This window comes from Lepisma saccharinum, chromosome 1, assembly GCF_977018435.1.
Source record: "Lepisma saccharinum chromosome 1, izLepSacc3.1, whole genome shotgun sequence".
Taxonomy (NCBI): Eukaryota; Metazoa; Arthropoda; class Insecta; order Zygentoma; family Lepismatidae; genus Lepisma; species Lepisma saccharinum.
The window spans coordinates 136,001,175-136,007,421 of NC_139229.1; positions in this window are offsets into that span (position 1 = coordinate 136,001,175).

Sequence of the window (6,247 nt, forward strand, 5' to 3'; positions counted from 1 at the left end):
ATCTTTTTTTAAAAAAAAAAAATTAAGTTTACTTAAACTACAAAATCTAGCAAAATGTCAAATTGATGTTTACATAGGGCTGAGCAGATACCAATCGCCAATGGTATCAGCAGTGGTGGCTTGGGTGAACCAAACTGGATAGGTCACACATTTGGTCTGCTAGTAATGTGAGTTTAGATGACAAATTTCACATAACAGCTAACGTGATAAGAAATTGCAATATTTGTGCTTATTGAATATCATGTTTTACACATTTGCATGTATAATTAACAGCAACACGAAGATCATGAAAGATGGAAGAAGAAATAGAATTCAAACGTATTCAGTAGTAGCATTTGTTAACTTAACAGAGGGGAAAATTCAGAAGAAGGGAAATTAGTTTTAGGTTATATCCAGCTCAATAAGCATAATGATGAATATTTATGTGCATTGAACGTGAAAAGTAGCACAGACAACATGCCTAATTGATATCTGTAATGGGGCACCAAAGTAAATATCTCACGGGAAAGGTGATATCTGCATTACCAGAACCTCTACCAATATACTAAGAACTTCAAAATTACCAGGCTTCAGGCATGATTGTTGCTGAAATCCATCCTTCAAGCTGGCAAAACTTGTTAATAACAAAGTTGTTAAAATCTAGAATGTCCATGGGCCAAGGATCCTGACATGTTTCTAAATGTATCCCTGTAATATATTATGCTTAATTCTGTCTTTGGTCTTTTCTTATCCAAGAAAGGATAAGCACTGCATGCTGATTTCAGATACATATCAGGAAACGACACACTGTAGCTTGAGAACTTTTCTGGCAAGAATAAAATGGCTGCAATAAGGTGACCTCTGAAGGAAAATATATCGATCGCTTGACTTGTAATTACATCAGAAACTTCGTAATGGTCGGATTGACCATGACTGGTTTTGGTAATGTGTTAATTAATTGCTGGCCAGCTACAAGGTATGGGGTTAATTAATATGTTTCCATGAGTGTACTTTTATGTTATTATTGCATGTAAGTGTGTGTGCTTAATGTATTGTGATTTTACTGCATATTAGATTCCCCTGTTTTTTAGCCTCCCAGTTGGGGAGCTGTCTTTCAAAAGACCGTTGCAGTGGAAAATTCCAGTGCTACGGGGTCCACTTCCATGGACTCCAACCCCGACTATTAAAAAAGGCCAGTTGAGCTTTAGAAAGAAACAGTTTTTTACCGCCTTCGAAACAACGAGGAACCTTTCCTCGAGTCTTGTCCACTCAGGGTGGCTAGACTGAATGACTGAGAACTGAATGTATTACTTGGCCAAAGAACCCTCTTCGAAAGTTTAGTCCACTTAGGGTGGCTAGACTGATGACTGAAATTAATGTATCATTTGGCAAAGGAACCTACTTCGAAAGTTTAGTCCACTTATGGTGGCTAAACTCAAGATGGAAAATATATGTAGCATTTGGTAAAGCCAACCCCTGTTTGAAATCCCAAGTGTCCCAATTAGCAAAGATTTGCATATGTAAGATATTGCTGAGTCGCATCATAATGCCTAGCGGGCTGAACAAGGATGATGCGTAAGGAAACGCAAGACAGGTCGGAATATCTAGTAAGTCGAGGGTAGGCCACAGAGATAGTTAGGCTAACTCTGTGTTGATGAAAACCAATGGTTAGGCCATAGGTAAGCCTTTGCTTGAATTAAGGAAATTGGTTGATTATGTAAATGCACATATGGAAACACTATGTAAATATGTATATAATAGCAACATATAATAAACCCATATAATCCTACAAGAAATGTTATGATTTAACGAATTAACTCCAAGAACTACAGTACTGTCTATTTAAAACCAGATATTTATTCACTTTCTGTACATGTGAAACGAACCAGGGACTAAAAAATATAAATGTTATGTGAACCCCCTTTCGTAATTCCAGCATTAATATAATGTGCTCGCGGGGGCTACCCAGGGTGAGGTGGAAGGAGAGATTGGAAAGGATTTTACAAGGGAAGTAATCCAGAGGGCCGGAGTTAAAACAGGGAGTGGGGGCTGCCTTTCACAACTTCCTTTATCTCAGTGCTACGATTGCGATCTGTAGCCCTCCTGCACTTTGCGGAAAATATAGCATCTTCATGCTCAGATTCCTCATCACACTTCTCTCGAACTTTTGACACATGATTCTCAAGAGGTAATGTGTTTCTCGACAAAAGTTGGATCTATTTTTCTTTTCTTGGTTGTATAATATATCAACATTGAGAATTATCTTATGGAAGAGAGACAGACAATAGTTAAACTCACCATCCTTCAATTTTTTTTTTCCAGATCGGCTGCTTGTATTGCTTCCATACATTCGATCAGATCTTCCCTATGCTTGTAAACAGTATTCACCAATCTTGTATGAAAATTCCACCTTGTCATTGCAGGTCTTTGTAATCGCTTGCTTACCACTTCATCCGAAACCACAATTCTCTGGGATTAATTGGATAAAAATGTTGCTATTCCTTGTAAACTAAAATATTAGTACATAGCAGTTAACTGATGCAGCATTGGATATAACTAAATTCAGATAGTGGGCAAACTTGATGACCTTCAAATGAAATTGAGGTATCCATCAACGAATTTCACTCAATTGATAACATGGCTAAAGCAGATAATTTTTCTTGGCCCATGGTGTTTCTTAAGAATGTCTTTATTCTCTTGTGTTGAGAAGCACCTTTCAGCTTCAGCTGTAGTCACAGGCATAGTCATTTGCAAATTCAAAAGTTTAGAACACTCACTAAACGTTGACTCAATGTTATTTTTCATTATGAAGTCGTACAAACCAACACCACCAGACAATGATGAAAATTCTTCCATGCTGTAAATAGCTGAAAGCTCTAATTGCAACTGTCTTTCACTCACAAAGGAACTTACATACTGCTTTTAAATTTTCAATTGGAAACTTGGATTTGTATTGTGGGAATTGCTCTGACACACAACGAAGCTGCTGCAAGATGGCCAATGAAAGAAAACCTATTCTTAGCATGGTAAACAATTACGTCACACACTTACTTGGCTTTCATCTTCAAGTTCATTTATATGAAATTTTCCTCTCTTTGAGGGTGGGCTGGAATAATCAGATTCATTTTCATCGATTTTTTACTCTTATTTTTATGTTGTTGCTTTCAAAATTAAGAAATACATTTTTGTGCTACAGCAGTATCATTATTTTTTTTTGTAACTATTCAACTAAAATCTCTCTACATGGGACGTGATCTGATGAACTATGTTTAGCCAAAATATGAAGCTGTTGCTGGTTAGTATTTTTATGTGACCACTAGTTTGATTAACAGTATCTGTGCTCCTAATTTCCTCTCCCCTTTTAAAGCAGCCCTCAGGCACTCTATTATTTCCTTTCTCTATTGGTACACAGTGTTGAAACTTCTTGAGTGAAAGTTCCACCTTGTGGGGCCAGATTGAGGCAGACATTTTCACAATTTTATCCAGCATCTTGGTTCACTGCAGACTGTTTCGAAACAAATGAGCATATTCCTTTTAAGTTTGACTGCCCCCCGTGACGGAGTGGTTAGCACATCACGCTACGATGCCAGGGGTCCCGGGTTCGAATCCTGACCTGGGCATGGATGTTTGTGAGTGTCCATTCATCACATCATCATCTTTGCAAATTAGCCAAAAGTGGCACAAAAAGTAAAATAAAGCAAATTAATCAAATCCTTTTAAGTTTGCAAAAAAATATGCAAACATTTCTCTTGCTGGACGCTGCATTCATCATTATAAAATTTAGCTTATATGCATGGCAATGAATATACTGTGCATTGGGATAATGCTGTTTCACAATATCTAGCACTCCACCGTGAGGCCAAGACATAACAGCTGCCCTGTCGTATGTCTGCGCTATTTACTTCTGAGGCATCACGTTATGGCAAGCTAGCTCTTCTAAGATGCAAGAAGCAAGTGATTGTGCATTGTGTTTTGATGGGGTAACAAACCCCTAAAATCTCTCAGTTGGTTTGTCACTTACAACATACCTGTAAACTATAGCCATTTGAAATGTGTTGGTAACATCACTTGTTTCATCAGCTACAGCAGCTAAAAAGTTGGCTTCTTTCATTTCACGAGATCTCTTCTCCCCGCACACCTTAAGCATGACGGACAAGAGCTCATTCTGTATCGATGTGCCTCAAAAGACAGTAGCCTTTTCCAAATGAGTTTTTAAGACCAAATCCAGTTCAGCATTAAAATCATCAGGATTTGTCAAGGAATGACCTCTAGTGTTAACTCAAATATGCCACAGAAACGTAAGCAATTTATTATAATGTTTAACACGTACCTGTTATGCATAACTTGTTTATGTAAAGCAACATTACGCCTGTACTTGGTGCCATGTTTACAGTGTGCCAAAAAGAGCTAACTGTAAAACGTTCTTGATGTGTTACTGAAACCTGGTGCTTTTTCATTCGTTCCGTTAGATGATTAATATCTGACACATCAGTTTTAGTCCGGAGACTGTCTCCACCAAACAGCAAGCATGGGAACCAGTACAATGCAATGCAAAAATTCTACATAGTGCATCTCCTGTGTGTGCCTAATTTAATGCAATTTTTGTATCACACCCACAGAGCCAATCAGTAGAGTGTTGTAATACTCCATCTTGAAAGATCTACGAAATTATCTACATCCTGATTTGACATTTTGTGAAATGGACGAAGCTGGCAATGGTTGACCTAGCTTTCTGATGTCTGCTTTTTCCTTTGCAGATCAGTGGGAAAACTGAGTTTCTAAAAGACCGCCAAATTTATTGTTCCAGGTTAAAATGTGATTTATTTCAAGAGATGCATGATATTATTTCCTGGGGAGTCAAGAGCAATGTCACGATGAGTATGTAAAAGAGCAATCCTCTTATCTTTCCTGGCTCATCGTCGACCTTATCCAAGATTTTAAGTGCCTGAGAGCTGAAAAAGATCGTTCGGCTGTCACTACGCTAACTGGGAGAGTAACAAAGATTTTATACAGTCTATTAATAACTGGGAAAACATTCGTTTCACAATTATTATAGAGTCAATTAGATGCATCTGAGAATTCATGCTCAATTTTTCTGTCATGCTTGCAATTCAGCAGAGAGAAGACACTGGAACACAGGTTCAGAAATACCAAACGAACCAATGAATTTTTTACTTAAGCACATTATAGCATCCTATGATTCTTTAGATTTTCTCTGGCTGGAGGCAACAATAACTGAAAGTTTTTATGCATCTAGAGTAGACTGAGAGAATCGAGATCATAGGTCTTCAATTATATTGTACACAAGTGGTATGTAAATTGCCACGTGGAAGTAGTCTTCAGGGAGCGAGCAGGATGCGATGCTGCAATGGATCTGTCTTTTAGCAATACGAGGAATTCTGACATCGATGTCCAGTAATTCACAAGTATCAATCACATTTCTAAACAGTACATGAAACTCCTGGTTTGCCAAATGGCATCAAACCTCAAGAATATGAAGTACGTTCTTAACAAAATTTGCACCTTCGTTCATGTCCAAAGCCTGCTCATTGGAAGTGTTATGCCGAACACATCATCCAAAATAACCAATGTTGTTTTAGGAATTCAACATTACATATAACCGACAACAGAGAAGTGCCCTTTGCTGCCGTTTGAAGCTCACCCCACCCTGATATAAGATCAAGGAATTCTATTATCTGCGATAACCCAGCATGAAAATCTGCTGCTGAAGTATAACAGTTTCATAATAGGTAGTAACCTTTCCCTGTTTTCAGCTATTTGTTCTAGGCCTTTCTTTTGCTGAATATTTATTATATTGGGACTAGGATTATTTCGCATCTTCAAAAACCATATTCCATCTTCAACTGCCTCTTTGTGATAATCTTTTGATTTGTGAATGATCAAATTACCATTTTTTCCTGTTAAACTTGAAAATTTCTTCGAAGGTTTGTAACTAATTACCTAAGTGTCACATTGTGTTTGAACCCCCGACTTGAGCAGGTACGAAAATGGGACAAAATTTACACAAGTAACCCTGAAGGTGATCTGAAAGGACAAGCCACTCAAACGATTCCACGTGCTTCTTGAAGCGTATCGATGGCCATTTTTGTTGCTTTTCTTTTGCAAGGTGAACGTATATTTATATCCATCTGGTGGAACCAAATGGCACCTTAAAATACCCTCTTTTGAAAAATCATCTATCTGTGTCCCCAGGAATTTTCCAATGTCTTTAACTGGCTGAACTGTTTCACTTTCCGTGCAAATTGCA